The 22,730-nt window shown below is 34.0% G+C and overlaps 1 protein-coding gene and 1 long non-coding RNA gene across 2 annotated transcripts in view; one reads left to right on the plus strand and one right to left on the minus strand.

Annotated features, from left to right (window-relative positions):
• Positions 1-21,549, minus strand: part of LOC111511811 (choline transporter-like protein 1) — a 105,164-nt gene extending 83,615 nt beyond the window's left edge. The window contains exon 1 of the mRNA XM_074178882.1: positions 21,391-21,549. The gene's annotated coding sequence lies outside the window, so the exon portion shown is untranslated. The remainder of the gene's footprint in view (positions 1-21,390) is intronic.
• On the plus strand, positions 9,795-11,499 carry LOC141483885 (uncharacterized). Its single transcript, XR_012466352.1, has 3 exons — positions 9,795-9,959; positions 10,054-10,133; positions 10,190-11,499. It is a non-coding gene; the product is annotated as an uncharacterized lncRNA (long non-coding RNA).
• Positions 21,550-22,730: the final 1,181 nt, after the last annotated feature.

Raw genomic sequence — 22,730 nt, forward strand, 5'->3', positions numbered from 1 at the left:
TAAAAAATGGTTTGTAATGGTAATTTTATTTTCAAAAAATTCACATCAGAAGTAATGTAATAATAGTACTGATTGTACAGTTTCTCCTTTTTGCTATTTCCTCGAGAAGATTCTTAAAGTAGACTTTTTCAAAGGTTTTTTTTCAATTTTCATAATTTTTGAACGTGGCTAATGCTTGTCAACAAATAAATATTCAGAGTACTATTGGATCCAGAATTAAAAGCCAACTCAAACCACTTCACCCTTTATGGTTGTACCACGATGTCTAAAATATTCCTTAAAACTGCCCCCTTTGACTCGCCTTCTCGATTTCTTCTTATTATTTGCCGTAGGAACAATATTTTGAGGGTGTTTTCAAATTGACACCCGATATTGACTGTAACTCTAAAGTTACTCCTCTATTTTTGTTGTATCTGTACATTACAGAGTTTGAAGAAATGTGTTTTTTACACGCTCCTTTAACGGAATACACTGTCTGATTCATTCATTACCTAAAATAAAACCAAATAAAACCAAATAAAATCTTCAAAAAATAATTATTCAGTCTGAAGAAAAAAGAATTGTTTTTTACCACTTTTATTTGTAACTAACGTTACTGCAGTTTCGGACATTTTCAAACTTATAAATTAAACTTTAATGCATAAGTTTGAAAATGTCCTTATAGGACGAAACTGCAGTAACGTTAGTTGCAAATAAAAGTGGTCATATAAGGACATTTTCATACTTATACATTAAAGTTTATTGTATAAGTTTGAAAATGTCCGAAACTGCAGTAACGTTAGTTACAAATAAAAGTGGTAAAAACATAGAAAGTTCCGAATTTCTTTCCTTCATTATGATTTCCTACCATCAATTTAATTAATCAGTCCACCATATTATTATTCTTAGTTATCACTTGCTTCTGGAATGCTTGGAAAACATCGGCATAAGGGGAGTGGCTTTAAAATTATTCGAAAGTTATCTTTCCAATAGATTTCAATGTGTTGAACTGAAGATGGTAAGGAGCAATTTTCAAAGAATAGAATATGGTGTACCCCAAGGAACTGTTTTGGGACCACTTCTGTTCAATATATATTTGAATGATCTATTCAGAATAAACATAAGTGGTCAAAGTATTACTTATGCGGATGATACTGCAATTTTCTACAGTCATGAAGACTGGCTATCACTTAAAATTCAAGCAGAAAGCGATATCCGTAATATTCAAGCCTTTTTCAACTATAGACTTTTAACAATTAACTTTAAAAAAACATTTTTTATACCCATACATATTGATAAGAGAAGTACTCCTTCTTATGATAGCCTGCAAATCACTGAAGACATCTCAATATGCAGCTGTAATAAGATCAAATACCTTGGTGTTATGATAGACAATAACCTGAAATGGAATAAACAAATAGAATCTGTTTAAAAATCTGTTTTTCCGTTAATCAGCTGCCGCCCCCATACGAACGACAACTCTCAGAAGTTGAGAAACTTGTGCGAGCTAAGGACTAACGAGGTCTTACCTTTTAACGTGTGATTCCTAACACGTGTAGGTTTCCTGTATATTGCCATTTGAAATTGTGTTTTGTTGTGGTTATATCCTATGGTTATGTCCAGGTATGTCCAAACAAGCTCCACCATACCCGCAAGTTCAAACCATCCACCATCACACAAAATGACTGCCTATAACGCATTCATATATAGAATGTTAAGGATACCACTCAGCAATGAAGCCCGAAACAAAGAACGGAAAGTCATATCCCAAATAGCGAACGAAAACGGATACACCCAAAATACAATAGATAAACTAGAAAACAGAATCAAACAAAAAATACAGAACAAGGATCAAGCCAGCCCAACAGACAAAACAACACAACGATGGACAGCATTTACGTACGTAGGACACCAAACCAAAAAACTAAGAAACATCTTCAAACCACTGAGCATCAACATCACATACAAGCCGAACACAAAGATAACACAAAAAATAAGAAGAACAAGATATACAGTATACAATGCTCGGACTGCAACAAATTCTATATCGGCCAAACCAAAAAAAAAACTGATCCAAAGGTACAATGAGCACAAAAAGGCATACATAAATCCAATAGAATATAAATCAAACCTCGCAACACACGCCATACAAAACAAACATAATTTCCTCCCACCAGAGAACATAAAACTCATAAAACAAGTCAACAAGGGAAACCGCATGGACATTTGGGAAAACTTGAACATCCATAAATTTAACAGTCATAAATCACTTATCGAGGAACAAGTACAAATCAAAACACAACGAGACCTCGCATTCAATATATTAAACAAAACCATACACATTCCTAGAGAAGATCTAACACAAAGAAGAGTACCTGATGCAGTACAAATACAGGCAAATTTACCTAAAGTACCTGAAATACCTGAGTTAAGACGCTCTGACCGTATAAAGAGGCAGACGACAGGATGACAAGTTCAGTTTGAGGAGTGTCTAGAAGATGACAGTACTACCAACTGTCGAAAGCGCTCGCAGATAATTATCCACGCACAGGCCCCGCCTATAGTGGTTTTTTCACATGTTTATTTACTGCTGACTGCTTATGTTTATGTACCTTTCATTTAATTTCTAATAAACGTGTATTATTATTATTATTATAAACCACAAATTAGGTAATATGAAATAGCGAAGAATTGAACGAAACTAAATGATTTCTCCTTCTTATGATTCACCGAAATCAAAAGCTTTCCACAACCTCAAGAATTATTTTCAGAATCTGTTGAAAATACTATTATTGAATCTTTACAAATATTTGTCGTCCCCTCCTCAAATACGCCACTGTCCGATACGCAAATTGAGTTGTTTCATCTATTCAATTGACCTAAGATCAAGGTCAATAGAGATAATCAAATTGAATAATTAGGGAATAACGCTGTCGCTAAATACCTAAGTAATATGAGCCGAATAAACCACACTTCATATAGAGTTTGATAAAATTTATCACAATAAAACAGTTTTTGAATATATTGGAAATGAAATATACAGTGTGTAACAACGAAAACTTAACAGAGCCGTTTTTGAATATAAAAAGTAAGATTTTTAAAAAAAAGCTCGGACACGTCGATTTCTAATTAAAGGGGGACACCTTTCAGACTAATCAGATTTTTTGTAGTACGCACCCCCTCGGAGGGGTGCGTCCGACGACCCTTATTTAGATAGGGAAAGTAGGTCGAGTGGCACCTTGTTTTAAAGGTAATTCGAATACGATTTTTGTAACGATTAGTTTTCGAGATAATTTGAAGATTCAAAGGTATTTTTATGGAGTTCAACTCTTTTTAAAATACTTAAATCAAATTGTTTTTAAGGTAGAATTTACGTTCAGAACTTTCATAAAAAAATAATTTCTTGCTTTTTATGACAACCTGCTAATACGTGTCCATTTGATTTCGTAAAAAAGTAAGAATTATTTGTTTATTACGAGGAGATTTTTTCGGGGGATGTGGTTGGTTACCACCCTTACATTTTAGGTAAATTGAGTGGCACCTCCTTATGAAGGTTGCCTTTTAACGTGGATATTTTATGCTTCTGATAAAAAAGTGAATCATACAAAAAACTTACTTACACAACGAATACAACCTGCTGATTTCCTTGAATGCTGATGACACAGAAAAGTTTCAAAAACTGTTTTAGGGTTAATAAATCCCAATAATTGTTTTTAAAGCACACACAAAAAAAGTAACACCTTATAATGGTAACTCAAATAGGAAATTTAGGGTGAATGTTCAAAATGTGCGCCATTTTGCTCCATGCAACAATAAAGATTTTGTTCGAATTTTGCTCTTACATTATTCAACATCTCAGGAGTTATAGCTCGGCATTCATTAATAATTCTACGACGTAATTTATTCAAATTGGCTCGCTGTGTAGCATAAACTTTAGACTTTAAATATCCCCACAAAAAGTAGTCCAGTGGTGTTAAATCTGGTGATCATGCTGGCCATTCAATTGGACCTCTTCTGCCAATCCATTGTCCTTCAAAATGATTATTCAAAAATTTTCGAACCTGCTGGGCATAATGGGGTGGTGCACCGTCTTGTTGAAAATAGATGAATTCATCTTGACATCTTGGATCCTGTTCAATTATTTCAACTATACGAGGTTGAATTGCCTCTTCAAGAAGTTGTAAATAAGAATCACCGGTTAAATTTCTATCAATGAAAAATGGACCTATAATATGATTGCCTCTGGTACTTAACCTGGGATTGGCGATGACTTGACCAATCACTCCAATCGCATTATCGTCATTCACTACCCTTCTCTGAACATTTATTTTCTTATTTAAAACCGAACCTGTCTCCCTGAATTTCGTGACCAAATCCAGAACGTGATTTCTGCTTAGGTGTTTACCAGGGTTTTGCTCGTTAAATAAAATTGATGTTCTATTAGCATTTTGGTCGTTGCCAAAAAATAAAGCAATAACTGAAACCCTTCCAGTAGTAGTGTAAGGCATTTTTAAACAAATAACAATACACGACCCGTTTAAACAAAACAATCGAACGATGTACTAATGAAAACTTGAAGAAGAGGAGTGAGTATTGATTTTAAGAAAGGGATTTTATTTAACAAAAAACTGATAAGAAATACTGCTCGAAAATTTTTTTATTTAGGCATACAAGTTACCGAGTGGTTTGTCTAATGTATTATTAACATGGCAATTTTAACTTCAAATTATCTCGAAAACTAATCGTTACAAAAATGTTCTTTTATCAGAGTTGTAAAGGTATTCGAAAGACCTTTAAAACAAGGTGCCACTCGACCTACTTTCCCTATCTAAATAAGGGTCGTCGGACGCACTTCTCCGAGGGGGTGCGTACTACAAAAAATCTGATTAGTCTGAAAGGTGTCCCCCTTTAATTAGAAATCGACGTGTCCGAGCTTTTTTTTAAAAATCTTACTTTTTATATTCAAAAACGGCTTAGTTAAGTTTTCGTTGTTACACACTGTATATTGTTGAAAATTTTAATTACCATCATAAATAGTAATAAAATAGTATAGATAGATAGATAGTTGATTTGACTACGTATATGTAATACACATTTGTAGCAAGCCAAGTGATAAGGTCAAACATTTAAAATTGAATAATACCTAAATGAAATAAAAACATTAACACTACAGTATACAAATTTTTTTTTTAAATACATTATTAGAAGCAGCACTGTATAACAAAATACAATAAATTTTGAAAGATATTATTACACGCACTTTCACTTAAAAGATAAATCCGGGCATTACCATGGAAGCAGCCATATGTTCATCTATACTATAAAAAGATGTTTTGTTCTTTTTATATGAATAAGAACGCCTTTTCGACCGATGATTTTTGATTGCTGTCTGGCAATCAAGGTCAATTTTTTTTTGTTCCCAAGAATATTTTTGGAAATAAATCCGATGTTACAGAATGAAGCTCCAAAGAAGCGTTTTAGCGAAAGGGGACGTGTCGTCACCGGATATATGAAATGCTGAGTCGGCTAGGATTTGCTATTAATTTTAGACGTTTCTATGTAAACGAATGAATGAATCTTTATTGAATAGGAAACTTATCCTAATATACATACAATTGAAAAAACAAAACAAAACAAGATATTTACTATCATATACATAGGTCCGTAAACATAAATTGATATATAATAGTAACATAATATAATATTGGATCAAATATTAATGATTAGATCTTATTTTGTAGATAACATTGTATTTTGGTAAGTGAAGTTGTTGTCCTGCATTCCCTCTTGTTTGATGATTATGAATTTGCGATTTAAAGTTAATAAAATCATTGAAGTATTCTAGCATCAACTTATTCAAGACTTTGAAAATGAAAATCATAAGATGTCAAGTATAAGTAATATCTGTGACACCATTTTAATAACTTCAACATGAAAATAATACCTTTATATCGGTTACTTCTCAAAATTATACGCATTTCTCGATTCTGCAATTTCTGTAGACTTGAAATTTTGCTAGCATCAGAGGAATATAATATGCTTTCAAAGAAATCAAAGTAAGGGTGAATAATAGTATCATAAACCGTTAAGGTAGCTCAGATGAGACTTTATATCTAGTAAAGAATTATATCTTTTTCGAAGTGATTCTGTAAATACAGTGCTATTCTTTGATGTCCCCCTCTCAACTTAAAAAAATTGAAATTTGGGATACTGAAATTAATGCATGTTGAATACTGTATTTTGAAGTGAAATTGACAGATGAAACTTTCAAGATGGCGATTGGGCGCCATTTGGGAAAAAATTAAATGGAAAGGAGGGTCTTGTGACATATCATTTTGAAGCTCCTGACGAATACTTCACAACCCTAGAATATGAATTCAATATCTTCACCGACTACAAAACGGCGGAACATTTGAAAATTTCCTGAAAACAAACGATATTTCTAGAAATATTCCTTTTCATCTGCCATATGGCATTTTCAACAACCCGATAAGGTTTGCTAAGTTATTTTTTGTTTATAAAAACGACAAAAATTTTCAGTACGACAATTAACATCATTGTTCAGTTAGAATATTCTCATTTAGTTTTCGGTTTTCCCAATATCCAGAAAAAAATAACGTTTGAGCAGGAATATTGGGAAACCATATTGTAGGACCTCAATTTATCGAGCAAAATTCAACAGGGGAACTGTATTTGAATATGCTGGAAACTACTGTTGACCCTCTCATCACTGAAATCGTCGAAGCGAATCCTAATGAATTCGATATGGATATTGTATTCCAACAAGATGGAGCAACACTACATTACTCCAGACAAGTAAGAAACTATTTGGATACTACTTTTTCCAGTCGTTGGATTGGCCGTCGAGGTCCAATAGAATGGCCATCCCGCTTGCCAGATTTGACACCTTTAGACTTTTCTATGAGGCCATTTGAAGCAAAAGGTGTATGAAATTGAACCTTCTTCAATATTAGATATACGGCAAAGAATAATAAATATTTGTAGAGATATTGACGTTACTGAGTTCGAAAATGTTCGGCGTGAAATATCGGATAGGCTGTTCATATGTCGAAGTTCTAGGCAACCATTTCGAGCATCTTCTGAACTGACCTCAAGCTTATTACCTCATATTATGTAGTTGAATGTCAATGTATTCAGGCAATTATTAAATGTCCGGCCATTTTGTAGTAGGTGAGGATATTGACTTCATATTCTAGGGTTGTGAAGTATTCGTCAGGAGCTTCAAAATGATGTGTCACAAGACCCCCCTTTCCATTCAATTTTTTTCCCAGATGGCGCCCAGTCGCCATCTTGAAAGTTTCATCTGTCAATTTCACCTAAAAATAAAGTATTCACGCATTAATTTGTTTATCCCAAATTTCAATTTTTCGAGCTGACCCTTTCAAAAAATAAAAGGGGGGGCATTAAAGAAATGCACTGTATTATTGAAATGGGTGCACCTACTTAATAATTGAATGACTTGTTTGTAACAGTTATTAAAAATTTAAAAAAAAATTGTTGAGAGGCATACAAGTTAGAAGCGTTTTGCGTGTTCAGCTATCTAAAAAAATGAATCAGAGATTTTGCCACAAACTTTTGTGTAAAAAATTGTATTAAGTTCTCAAAAAGACTTGAAATATTGACAGTGGCATACGGTGATTGTACTCTGAGTCAAAAAAATGTTCAAAAGTGGTACACGCTTTTCGCAGAAGGTCGAGAAGATGTGAATGACGACGTTTGCTCTGGACACTCCAGCACATCAACAACCAATGAATGTGACGAAATTTGTTATGTACAATCGTCGAATCACTATTAGAGAAGTTGTTAAGGATGTCTACATATCGTTCGGCTCATGTCATGCAATTTTTTCGGAAATTTTGGGCATGAAGAGTGTGGCAGCGAAGTTCGTTCCAAAATTGATGAATCTTGACCAATCAAACCGTCGCATGAGCATCGCTCAGGAATTGTTGATTGAAGTCGACGGCGATCCAGATTAAAAGGGCCATAACTGGTGACGAATCATGGGTTTATGGTTATGACATCAAAACAAAAGTTCAATCGTTCCTATGAAAGTGCCCAGGAGAGCTAAGGCCACACCAAGTTCGAACTAGTTCAAGGTTTTTCTCAGTTTTCTCCAAATCGTAAAATTCACGACGCCTATGATTATCAATTTAATTATGGAAGTGTATTTGAACCCGGTAACGTTTCAATTAATGAAGAATTCTCCACATGGAATAAAATGTACACGAAAAATCATGTTTGGAAATAACTTCTATATCTAAAATCTGTACACAAAGTCGAAAGATCACAAAATATTTACCTAAACTATGATTTTATGCATTATTTAATAATATACAGTTATGAAAATCAAAAAATATAGCAAACTGGATTGAAGAATCATTTCAAATATTCAATTTATTCTACAATTCTCAATCTGTACAACTGCAATTTATTATGAAAAAAAACTATTCCTACATACATACCCCTTTCTAACATTGATACTAAATTCAAGCGTTATAGGCTTGCTTGTGTAGTCTGTTGAATCTTCCAAAACTTGAGAGAAAGGTTGAATGAGGTCAAGTATAGACAGAATTGATTGTATTCGAACTGATCCAACAAAAGCTTCAGAGGTAATACCATTAATCATATGATAAAATTTAATGCAGTAAAATTAAAATCATTTGATATTTTTGCAAAAATATTAATTCAGTTTCTTTCATACTTTCAGCAACAGTATTAACTCCAGATAATACTTTCTGTGAAGAATACTTAAAGTTGAAATAAAAAAATATTTCATCAAATTCAATATTTTCGTCCCCCTTTCATTTATAGCGACTTTTTAAATGATTTCTATAATTGTGATGTACTGTTTGGAACCTTTGGTGTAGTAATTAATATTACTGGAGTTTTTTCCCAACACCAAATTGTTACTTTTACACCTCGACACGTGTTTCGATCACCAAGTGATTCAAGAGGAAGATAAAACTTTTATCTTCCTCTTGAAGATGATCACTTGTTGATCGAAACACGTGTCGATGTGTAAAAATAACGATTTGGTGTTGGGAAAAAACTCCAGTTATATTGATTTCTATAATGTCTTGAAAGAGTAGAGGGATTGTAGTTATTTCTATTCAATACTTTCATCCATTTTTTTTCTCATCATTCTATCCTTTGGGAGCCTAAACTCATTAGATGAAATAACTCACCTATAAACCAATGCGCTTTCTGCACAAGAATGCACCATATTAATATTCAAATATTCTAAAACACTTTTAAAAAACACAAACTAAACTCGATGAAAAAACGAATTGTTCCTATGCGAGCAGTCAGCTAAGAAAAAGTTGAAACTCAATGTTGCAAAAACAAACAGAATGGATCCGATATGACATACATTTTCAATGCCGGATAAACCAATAAATTGTGTTATGGGTACTCCATTTTCCTGAGAAAATGAACGATCAATTTAAATTTTCTGTAATTATTCATCCATTTTTTTAAGAATAAAGCCAGCAAACAAATAAATATACAATAATAAGATCGCGCCAATCCACGAATTAAGCATAAAAATGGACAATAATATTTGCCTTGATAACTGATAGTACAAGTTATATCTAAATCTGATTCTAAATAGAATTTAACGAGCTGTATTTTCAAATGATTTTCGAATGCTCATGAACCCTAATAAAATAATTCAATTATGCATTCATGCCACCCACCAAAAATATGAAATTCAACTTTACTGGTATATTAGCCATATTGTCATCCAGTCAGCCAGCGCCCTCTGTAGTGTATGCGACAATGTGCTCTTTCTAATGTCAATGGTTTCCACACATAACTTCGTGTTTTTGTCAAAATAATTAAATGTTGAGCCTAGTTTTGTTAAAGCTAACTTCGACAACTTACCAAGAGTCGATTTTGAAATGATCGGTGAATTTCAATACTTTGGTACCTACTGAAATGAAGAATGAAAAATTGAAACGGTAGGTGGTATATTTAGTAGGTCCCTTTTATTTATGACATTTATTTCAGACTTTTATCGAAAGATGGAAAGTTTTGATTTAATTTTTATTTTAGCTCGGCCCAGGAGCAGTATGGTGACAATGATGTGAGCTATGTTCAACTGAAAAGAGAAGGAAAAATATGTCCAGTAAAATGTAGAATTACTCCAGAACATATCAATCCAAAAATAACCTGAAAAAATATTTTTCAGAATGTAAACTAATGACACGGAATATGCAGCAAAATAGGCACCCGCCGAGACCTACCTTTTACAAAAAAAAAGTTCTTCAATTAGATCATTGTAACAGTTGTATTCACACCGAGTTGACAACATAACAAAAATGGCGTCTGTTAAATTGAATATAAAAAACCAATACACTTGGCAACTCCGCTCTAGACACGCGTGTTTGTTGACCACTAAGGTCAACGACACGCGGCCAATTTAAATTCTTGCTTTTTGGATTAATTGTTCTTTTTTCTGCAAATATAAAGAGATCTTGACTGATTAGACTTGATAAGTATAAGGTTTGTTCTGGTTCTACGAAATTCAGGTTCTAGGACGTCAGGATCATGCGCAGTTGATATACAGCGTTCTGGTTTATTGAGGATAATTTCGGACTGATGAATCCTCTGTTCTGGTGTTGACTGCGAAATTATCCTAAACTGTTTTGAACCGTCCCGAATCGTTCTTGCTCTCGAGGCCGAACTGTTCAGAACTGTTCCCGTTGCTCATGCCCATTCATGTGGAAATTTCTTTGGGCTATTTGCTAGGATGTTTTTTTATTTATTCGATTTGAATAATTATTGATGATTGAGGGTAGATAACATTTGAACTGACTATAGGGATACGCTACATAACAAAATGAACATGATTAATAGTATTTTCTCGTCTTCATCTCTTCATATATACGACAGGTGGCACAGTGGTCTACTCAAAAGCGTTCTGGTTTAAACAAGTGTCCGAGACTATTTAGGACTGTTTGAGATTTTTTGTTTGTGTACGCACCATGTCTTGCGCAGTTTCCAAACGTTTTGGGATGTTAGAACCAGAACAAACCTATAATATACTCTTAACTCGATCAGTCTATAAGCAAACCAGTATCATTTTCCATAGCATGAAACAAGCCCATTCATGGCTTTTGTATGTGTATAAGCAAGCACAGGGTCTCCTGACTGACTGTCGGTCGGTTCCTGTAAAGAAGTCCGCGTGGTTGAGGTTCACTTTGGCAACCAAGTGTCTATCTTTCACACCTGGTTGCGTTGCACTAAGGAGGGCAATAACCAGAAACATGCAGTTTGCCAAATTTCTTATTTGGGTGATAGTCCGTAATTTTTCTCCTATGTTTTATACGTAACTCGTTGAACTTCTCTCCGTTGTTATGTACTACAATCTTCTGTTCGTTATTCAGTTTCTTATAATTTGGAATATTCTCTCCGAGTACTAGTGTTACTACTTTTAATACACCTGGTTCAAGTGCTTTTTACCAACAGTCACATACCAGAGCTTCTTGATAAAACTCAACTTTCACTCACTCAAATCGGCCGCCGTGTTAGTTCAAGCCCCAGGCTAAACGATCGATTTTTACTTGCTGTCGTCCACCCCGTGTTAGGAATCACACGTAAAAAGGTAAGACCTCGTTAATCCTTAGCTCGCACAAGTTTCGACTTCTGAGGGTTGTCGATCGTAGAGGTGCGACAACTGGTAAACAGAAAAACACATTTTAAAACAAATGTCTCTGTTGATTTGTATTACCCCATAAGTTATATTACACATAGTTTTATTATGTTATTAATAAAATAATGAAACTCAGTTAATGCGTTGATAACTTGTTTCATAGTCCACTGAAAAACTTTAATACATATGATGGAATCAGCCGAACTTAAATACCTCAAGATTGAAAGATAGAAATTTACTTCTGTCAATTGAACTCATCATTAAAGATGTTACTCGATTTGTCCTTGTCAGTGTTTTGAATCACACGTTAAAAGGTAAGACCTCGTTCTCATCTTGCACAAGTTGCGACTTTTGAGAGTTGTCGTTTGTAGGACAGAGAGAGCTGATCAACGGAAAAACAGATTTGCCACAAAAATTTTCTGTGAAATATAATAGGGAATGTTCCTCAATTTGGGTTATTACAGCAAATGCAAGTTTGAACAAAATAAAGTTGAGTTTAATTCATGAGTTTTCCAAATTCACTTCGAAAAGTATTCAAATTGATGTTTCAAATGTTGGGTCTTTATTTTAAAAGGGATTTGTTTCTAATTCACATATTGGCAACAGCGCCTATATCAAGTTGAAATGATTTATACGTACCTAAATATTCTACTTCAAAAGAGGAAAATTATCTTTATAAATCAACAATTGAGGCAAAATATAAATTATACTTCAATACCACCTCCACAAGCCACATAAACAACGGTTGTTTTGTTATTTATTTATACAGAGGAAGATAGGTTAGGTGCACAAAATGTCATATGTCACAGAATGTCTCGGAATTCGGAACATAAGTAAACAGAACAGCACGCCTCTGAAATATGTCATCTCTGTTTGTCTCATCCGGTAACACATTCATTGTCCTTTATGAGCTATAACCGATGTTGCCAAATGGTGAAATAGAAACGAATCCCTTTAAATGTTGAATGCATTATTTCATTCCTCTTTTTTAATTATTTAAATATTTTTTAAAGAAAAAGGTTGAAATGATAAGTTTGAAATGCGTTGTTTTAGAAAACTACTCTATTTTCGTCAGGAGGAACATTATGAGATTGTACTTTAATTTTCAGCATTATCTATCTATACGTACGTCCGTCCCTGTTGTTAGGCAACTCATTGAGATTGGATTTTCACCTAGTTATCTCTAATATGGCCGTTCAGAGGATAAACCCAATTCATGAAAATGAAATTTGTTCAATTACTGACTGGCGTGGCCTATTTACGCTATGATGGAATGATCCAAATCTTTTTTCGAGTAGGGGAGTCAGCTCGTGGCAAATGCCAACTAAGAATAACCATGGCCAAGCCCATTTTCTGGAAGTACAGTCAGTTCAACAAAAATATATAGTGCATCTCTTGATTAATTTATATCTGCTTCATCGATTACTTGAAACGAACGGTTCCGTTCTGGCAATAAATTTAATTTCAATTTTCAATTTGCTAACTTGTTTTGTTACTAGTTATCGTATAGTCTGGGTCAATTTGCTAACTTGATTTGTTACCAGTTAGCGTATACTCTGGGTCACAATATCCTTTTTTGGAACTTCAGTCCAAGGGCACAGAAAATTATGATCCAGGGATCATTCGATTCGGGATGACCTCTAGCAACTTTTTGAAAAATTTCAAGAGGCGTTCTAAAAAACTGAAAAAGTTATAAACAATTTAATAAAAAAAGGGGGATTGTTTTTTTGCAAATATCTCGAAAAATATTAAAGATATCCGAAATTTGAAAAAAGATCCTTAAAGAGAAGGAAATTTCCTGAAAAGAAATCACACCTCCCGGAAATTTATTACCAATATTTAAAATTTTAATTTAGAGGCGAAAATAGCGCTAAAAGTGGGCGGTGGGCTCAATAAAAATTATTTTAACCCATTAAATGTCATTATCACAAAAAAAAAATTCACATACCTTCTAGACACTTGAATAAACGAAAATCCATGGAAATTTTTTTCCGTGATTCTTTCATTAGATTTACTTCAGTTGACTAACTAATTTTTACAAGTCCTAAATTCACATAAAAACCCTAATGATTTTTAAACTTAAAACTCAAATTTTGTTCTCTTCTAAGAGATTTCTTTGAAAGCCTTCAAAAAAGATCCCCATTGGAAAAAAACTGATTTTTCAGTTTGTTATTAATAATCAAAGACGTTAAAAAGTGAAAAATTCAATTAAAGCGATGATTTTTTTTTTGATATTCAAATTAATTCGTATTCTTATTATGTAAAGTTACATAAAAATGATTTTTCGTGATTTTTAGCCTATTTGTTTAACAAATTGTCATAAATAAATGTATTGTTTATAAGATATTTAAATTTTTTTATGGGATTTTTATCAGTGATGAATATTATGATTTTTAAAAACATAATCGTTTCTTAAAAATGTTTTTCATTGTCTCAAGACACATTTGTTGATTAACAATTTTTTGTTACTAAATATACTTAAATATCAAAGAACGATTTGTTTCTTAAAAATCATTATTTCTATTTTTCTTTGACTTTCTGAAAAAAAAAGTTTAATGTATATGTTCTTTATTCAATAAACAATTTGTATTAAACAAATTAATTTCTACGATATATTCTTTTTATTACCAAAAAAACAAAGACAACCAAAAATTAATCTTTCGAAACTTTCAGTAAAAAACCTACACAATGCAAATTCGCTCTCCTTTTGACAAACGAATAATAAAATAAACTTGGGGGAATTACCGATTCAGAATGCGGGGATTCACAGGAGTACGGCGCGCGACGACTCGAAATTTGAAATCTAAATAGCAAGAAATACCCCTTTAAAAATATGATAGAACTGGCCAAAAACACTAGAAAGTTTACAAAACCGCGATACGTGTTTCGTTATAAATACAATAACATCTTCGGGCGTGAAAATACTCGGGCGAAGATGGATTAGGTTTTTCCAATTCTGAAGAAGGAGGCAGTTAATTGCTTTAGAAATGTTAAGATAAGTTTCTGTATAATTTTTCAACTCTCTTTTCAATGGGCAAAATTTATAAACAAGTTACCGATAAACAGACCATTTTTCTTTATGAAAAATGGTTTGTATTTACGCAGTAGCTTATCGGGATGGTCGATAAAAATTCTGAGGTATAGTATTCAGGAACATTCTCAATTATTGAAAAATGTTATCAGAATTCAATACGCTCAGAACTTATTCATTAAGAACCTACTCAGAGGCGAGTGTGAATAATCATACCGGCAAGCGATAGATCTCCACGTCAATGCTATTAATATCACTCGGTTGAGTTTTCAACTGGCAACATATCATTAAGGCAACAAAATAAAATTAATCAAATAAATTAATTACGTTATATCTCCAGTCTTTTTATAACCTTGCCTTATTATACTTCTACTGGATACTTTTATTAACATACCAACGAACTTAATTAAACGAAACTTGGTAATAGGAGGTTTTTGAGGTGTCGAATTCGAACCTGATGTTCTTATTGCTCCTACTCGTAGGGGCGCCACCTACACGTCTTTTTCTTTTTTAAAGATTCATAACTTTTTTGGGCGTACTTCTAGCACATTTTTCAGTAAAAAAATCGATTCATCTATCATATCTACGTAAATAAGCTACCCTTGTTACTAGTCGCTGTAAGCAACCGTTTTCTAAATATTTGGACTTGAAAACTTCAAGTCGATTATTTAATAATCGATGCATGTTGAAGTTATTACGGATATTTTGCTTTTTTCACAAGAATGCTTTGGAAATGAATTTGACGTTTTATTCGTTTGAAGAGGTCATTACTATTGGGTACGTTCCTTTATGACATCCTTAAGCGAAATAGTTATTTTTGTATCAAGGGTGCATAATCAGTATTTGTTTTAATAAAATTGGCAAGAAATGTCAACATTTTATTTCAGGAAATTTTGAATATGTAGAATAAACTAAAATAAACGAAACTGAATTGTATTCAAATAAATTGTTGGAAGTGTCCACCTTCAGCGAAGATACAGGCAGTCAGTCGTCTAGTCATTGAATCTCGTACCCGCTCAAAAATTATTGTTTCACAGGCGTCTACTATTCGGTTTCTTAGATCTTCCTCGTTCACTACTGGAGTCTTATGAACTAGTGACTCCAAATGTACCCTAAAATAAAAACCTATCGGGTTCAGATCTGGGGACCTTGGTGCCCACGCCTGCTTAGGTTCTTCTACACCCCTACCGATCCATCGATTTGGATAGACTGTGTTAAGGAATTCCCTGGCTACAACGCTAAAATGGGCCGGAGCCCCATCATGCATAAACCACATGCGGATACGAATTTCTAATGGTACATTTTGAAGTAGTCCCGGCAATTAATTTTCTAAAAAGGGTCTGTAAGTTGCGGCATTCAGTCGGAGCGGAAGAAAGAAAGGACCTATCAAGTAATTATCAATTATTGCCGCCCATACATTTACAGAAAATTGATACTGATAATGCCTTTCACTAACTGCGTGCGGATTTTCGAGACCCCAAACATGGTTGTTATGAAAGTTTGTGATAGCATTTCGGGAGAAGTTTGCCTCGTCCGTGAAGAGTACATATCTTAAATATTGAGGATTTCCAGCCAATTTTCTCAAAAACCATTGACACATAGTAATGCGTTGGGGAAAGTCTCGTGGCAAAAGAGCTTGTACCCTTTGAATATGGTATGGATAAAACTCATGATCGTGGATAATTCTCCAAACTGTGGACTGAGTAGAATTGATAGCTTCAGCAATTATTCTTGTGCTTGTTTCTGGATTCTCCTCGAGAGCTTCTTCCAATTCTGGGGTTCAGACTGCTCGTGGTCTTTCAATAATATCAGCTGTCCTCTTGAAGCTACCTGTTTCTGCCAAACGACGGTGGAGACTAGCAAATGTTGGAGCTGAAGGCAGTATTCGATTAGTTAATCGCTCCTGGTAAATACGACTTGCTTCGCGCGCATTGCCATCCGCAAGGCCATAAACGAAATGCATATCGGCTAAATGAGCATTATTGTTTAAATAATCCATTTTTTCAAAATAAGTGTTTTCTACTTCTACTTACGGAAACTTCAACAAAACGTCTAACTGTCACAAAATATGTAATTATCAAAACTACTCACAAACGTCAAATTTATTTCCAAAGCATTCTTGTGAAAAATGCAAAATATTCGTAATAACTTCAACATGCATCGATTATCAAATAATTAACTTTTCAAGTCCAAATATTTAGAAAACGGTTGTTTACAGCGATTAGTAACAAGGGTAGCTTATTTACGTAGATATGATAGAGGAATCGATTTTTTTACTGAAAAATGTGCTAGAAGTAAGCCCAGAAAAGTTATGAATCTTTAAAAAAGAAAAAGACGTGTAGGTGGCGCACCCTACGAGTAAGAGCAATAAGAACATCAGGTTCGAATTCGACACCTCAAAAACCTCCTATTACCAAGTTTCGTTTAATTAAGTTCAGTATTTCAAAAGTTATTTGAAAAAAAAAACGAAAATAAAAATAAAACTTCAACATCCTGTATCTTGGAAACGAAGCGTTTCCGGACATTTATTTATTTGGACAATTCATATTAGAATATTGTGAGGAATCACCTCCTGAAGTTTGTCAAAGTACTTTTGAATCACCCTGTATATATAAGGGGAAACTTTGGAATGTAGGTTGCCCCATATCGTTTACTTGAACTATACCAATAGTTTGCAAAGGGATGGCAATTAACGATTTCAGCATTCCTTAGTTTATGGCCAATCTCTAAAGATAAATAATTGTAAAGTGTAATATTTTGTGTACTTATATTTTTATATTCAAAATGCGTATTTGTAGCAGATAGAAATTATATGTTTTCATCCGGGGCTCAATGAATAAATAAATGAATAATTCAATTAAATTCTTTTGTTATTTGTAGCACATTTTCAGGGCGTCATTAACCAAACAAAAAGTATATCAACACTCATTTCCAACAATAGTCAGATCATCGGAAGATTTTATCAGTTCATATTTTGATACTATAAAAAAGAAAAAAAATTCTCCTAGTGTCATACAGTTTCAAATCGATACAGATAATAAGTGATTGCAATGGCTTTGAAAATACTCGTAATATTTAGAACGACATACAGTAAGGAGTGTAGTGAGAGCTGTCGTTAAAAAAACTGACAACAGTTCATATATCACTTGTAGTGTAATACAATAGTTAGGGATATTCCTAACTCTCTTACACTCATCCTAATTTTCTAGAAATATTTCATTGATTATATTCATACACTGATACCAAGCTCACATATCTTTTTGGAAATCGTTCAGAAACGACAATCGACATTTCTATTCCTCAAGTAAACTGTTGTGGCAAACACCTGTCAGATCAACAACACCCCTTTCATTCCTCAGAGAATATGAATCAAGTTACAAGGGCGTCCAAGCTAAAATCAACTAGCCGAATTTTGTTTTGGTACGGGCAGTGTGACCACCTGCAGGCAAATAACGGTCAAAAAACCACTAGTATCCCTTACGGGCATTGAATTACATCTGGCATCTATTTCTGCAATGTTCCCAAGGAGCACACTTTTGCAGTGGTACTTGTAAAAAGCAATAAGTATTATTTTTCATTCAGTCGAGAGTAACCACCTGCGTTCATGTATGTTCCAGTGTTGTTGCAACTCATCATGCCCGGTTAGGTTGGACAAGCAAATCAATTCCTTTCATTCATTTGAAACTCTCCGACACGCTTTCCGAACTTTCTTCGATTTTATACGTTTTATATTATTTATATAGTATGCAAAAACATTGCATTTCATTCATTTCTGAGCTATGTTTTTGAAGTTGCAAGTCCCTTTAGCTTCTCGGAAACTTATTTTCAAATCGATAGCAAAATTTTAACCAAACAGACAAGCAGCGAGTAAAAGCAGAACGATTTGAATAAAAAAACTCAAAGCGTTTCATAATATTCTACATTACTACAAAAGATGCGATTTCGGACCATCAAAAAATTAAAACAATTTCATCCCTCTACCACAACTTTTAATTGGTGATCTCAATATCTCAAGATTGATTTACAACATACACAATTTTAAGACGATAAAAATAAAATAAATACAACAATAAAAATTAATTGGCGCTCCGGGGCGACTTCATTGATTCCAGTGGCGCATTTGCTTTTTCAGCTGCAGGAAAACCCGGAAAAACCTGCAGCACCACATCATCTGAAGATCTTGATCCAACAATGTCCTCTCTCTCATAAAACAAAATGTAGGGTGTCTCCAGAGGCTCCAATAAATTCAATGCATCGCCAGAACACTTCGTGACACGACTATCGTCAAACTTAAACCAGTCCGTTTCTTCTTTGACCAAGGCGTAATAATGACCACATTCAACGCCAGAACCACAGTGAACAATGACTGCATGAATGTTATAACAGTGGTCTGCTAGGTTGAAATGTTCATCTATTTCGAACCTTCCAAAGAGTTTCTTGCTTCCGTTAGAGGTTGAGTCTTGTTTGAAAATCATCAGTGTTATTATTAGATTGACTGGTGCCTCAGCTATACTTGTTTCCTTATAACAGTCAGTTAGTTTGGCGCATGTTTGACAATACAGTCGATCATCACCTGTTAAAAATTCCATTTTCAGATGATTTAACAATAAGCTTTGCACGGACTGGTAATTAGTCGTATTAGGAAAAGCTAGATGAAGTTCCAGAAATTCACATAAGTTTTCAGTAATTCTTGAACATTTACCACAAAGTAAACAAGTGAGGATTTTTCCAGCAAAAGATTTACAAACACAAGACGAGATGGGTTGTACGGAATCATTCAGTCCAGAGCGGCTGGGAGTATTGATTTCGCTATTATTTTGCTCACGAAGAGTATTCAACAAGAACCCCAAGAATTCGAAACAATCCTCTTGTTGTCCTAACGAGTATTTAGTGAACTTCAAAGACTCCAGGAAATCGGTTGGAGGGAAAGATGATACCTTCTTACGAAACTTCAACTGCATGAACAGTTGTTTGAGTTTGATGAATAAGCAGGAAACATTCCCGTTCTCGTTCATCATTAAAACTTCGTTCTTGAAACAACTTATTAAGGGGTATTCCATTCTCTCCAGACTACTGGGAGCTGTAGACCCCCCTTGACTTTAATTCTAGCAACGCCAATGAGTAGAGTACATCCACTTCTGTATAAATTTTGATCCCGTCAGAGGCAGTTTTGTTGAATTTTCAGGTAATTATTTATTTTAAAATTCCTCTACACGTCGTCTAACGGACCGACAATGGATTTCTGACAGTGCATGGTCATAAATCATATTAAAATGAACGTATTCCACCATAGCTGACTGCGTGTCATCCCTTTGTTGATTCTTCAGTTACTTTCTGTTTTGAAATCTCTCTACGTCCCTTCTGACGACCCGACAATGATTTTTGCGATATGAATAACAAAATACTTATTTTTCCAATCGATTTCATCAATCAAAACCCGAACGACAGAGTTTGGGAGAATTTTTCAAATAAATGCCTCTAGCATCCCCACGATGACCCGACAGTGACTTAACAAATAACTCATTTGTTTCTGTTTAAAAAAAATTGTTTTTCCCTTAACCAGCTGCCGCATCCTTACGAACGACAACCCTCAGAAGTAGAAACTTGTGCGAGCTAAGAATTAACGAGGTCTTACTCGTGTGACTCCTAACACGGATAACACATCATTCCAATCGATTTGCTAAAGCAAAAAACGAATGACAAAGTGGGGCAAAGTTTAAAACTAAAAAAATATTTTTTTGGAGTTTGGCACTTGTCAGTTTCAAGATGAAACTGAATTTCAATGATATGCAGTCAAATATAAGACATTTTCTATTTCTGACAATAAATAATTGTAGATGAAAATACCTTAAATCGTTTGATAGATAAAGGTAATAAAGTTTACATTGCTGATAGGTGCACAAATAAATAAGCATCACAAAATGCTCATGTAAAATTTTATGTCGTTTGATTACAGAACTACAGAATACCTCACAGTCGAAACAATAATAATAATGTATATTCGTCAAATTAAATTATTTATCTGATAAGTTTCAAATGATTTGAATTTATTGCGAAATGTGTACACAGACAGCACAGACTATAGACATTTCCTGGTGCTTATGTATTAAAAACGTATTCGTCTGTCTCTTTCTCTCTGGCTTAAGGTCAATCAAATAGTGAGAGAGAGAGAGAGATGGAGATCAGAATACATTTCGAGTACAAGGGCGCCAGAGAACGCCTTATGGACCGCAGAAACTCGCCCTTCAAAATTAACGTTCCGCCACTGGGCCACTGTAATACATTCTGTGATTTTGTGACACAATATGACACAATATATGTTCGAGGTGACACTCTGGAATTCACAACCATAAAAAATACCTAAATTTTTTTCGTCTATAACTACGAATCTATGTAACAGTGAATATACCTACATATACACCATCCATATGATTTGTACAACTAGCAACAGTTTTTAGAAAATATTTTCGTTATATGTAAGTAATTTCATTGTCCAATTTGATGACAAAGTTTTGGCATTCATATATTACTTTATAACAAATTAATTAACCTAGAATTCAGTTTCTCTGCACACTCCAATAAAAATGCCCACTTTTTGCCGGTACTGGCGATTCAATGGTTCCAAGCAGTTGGCATTTTGCAAGAACATTTTTTGTTTATTTCCGTGTGGACGCAATATAAACCTAATATCAGAGTAAAACCTCACCTTCGTGGAGAAAATCCAAATCAAGTTATTTTTCACAATCTTCTCACTGCAAATGTTCAATATATCACAACACAACACAACAAAAGAAGTTATATTCACACTTACTCGCGAAACCCCCGCTTCGCACTGAAAATGACTCGTAAAAGAATCAAAGAATATTGTTGCTAATGCGCATACGCAACATACGCACAGATGGAGCTTTTCCTATCTGTATTTTCAATTGCCTGGGAACTATGAAAACTGGAATGTGGTAAAGGAGAAGAGAGATTCATTTTATCGAAGGGATACTGGTTGGTTTTTATCTATTTTGACTAAATAATAGTTTATAAGGGATGACCAAGTATTTCCTGTTGTAGATGAAACAGACCCATCTTATTATTACACACGAACATTTTCAGTTTGTTCCAATGACAGATGAAGATGACTTTCTCATTTCGAGAAAATTGGGTCTAGCAAAGTAAACAAACAGAACCGGCCTCGGTCGGAATATTCCAGTGGCGTACAGGAGAATTACTCTCTAGAGCATTAAGTCACCTGATGTTTAGCAAACTAAAGTCTATATTCCAAATAGTAGGCACTTAATTCTCAGAAATGACTATGACGTTTTTGCCTTAATCTGTATCTTGCAGTGTCGTACGGAAATTATACTGAACAGGCGATAAAAAAATAATTTCATGTGTATTGCTAGTAAATAAAAACTATATGTACAAATAATAATTGAAATATATCAAGAATATGAAAAATATACAGTGTGTCCACAGATGTGGTTGCTAAAAGGAGAAACATCTTTATAACTGATTTTATGACAAAAAATCATTCTCATTGAAAATGTACATCTTATGGAAATAAGAATGACATACTAAATATCTGAGATCAGATGTACAGAGTGTTAATAAAGTTTTTGCTTCGTCGCGGGGCAAAAACGACAACTTAAATTCCAAGCAATTTTCTTTCCAAACGCTATAATGTGTAACGTGAATCTGGATATGTTGTAGGAATTCACCATATTGTATTCGATGAGAGAAGTTGAAAAATTGTTAGGAATTACAGTCAATTTTTCACAAATGGGTCTGATGTTGCAATATTTTGTTCCACCGGCGTATGACGTCGGTCATACGGAGAGACTAATCAGCGGTACAGAAGACCCAATTGTTTTATTTCCCAATAATTACAAGACTACCCTTACATCATAATATATCAAATAAAATTCAAAACCAACAAGTCTAGCTCCTTCAGAATAGAGACAGACATGAAATAGGAAAAAACAACATTTATACATGACATAAACTCACTCTTCTATTAATATGCCCAATCCATGTATCCCAATTGAACATCATCAT

The sequence above is a fragment of the Leptinotarsa decemlineata genome, unplaced genomic scaffold (assembly GCF_025532065.1).
Source record: "Leptinotarsa decemlineata unplaced genomic scaffold, Ldec_3_MD MMD2_tig00004307_RagTag_RagTag, whole genome shotgun sequence".
In the NCBI taxonomy this organism is placed as follows: Eukaryota; Metazoa; Arthropoda; class Insecta; order Coleoptera; family Chrysomelidae; genus Leptinotarsa; species Leptinotarsa decemlineata.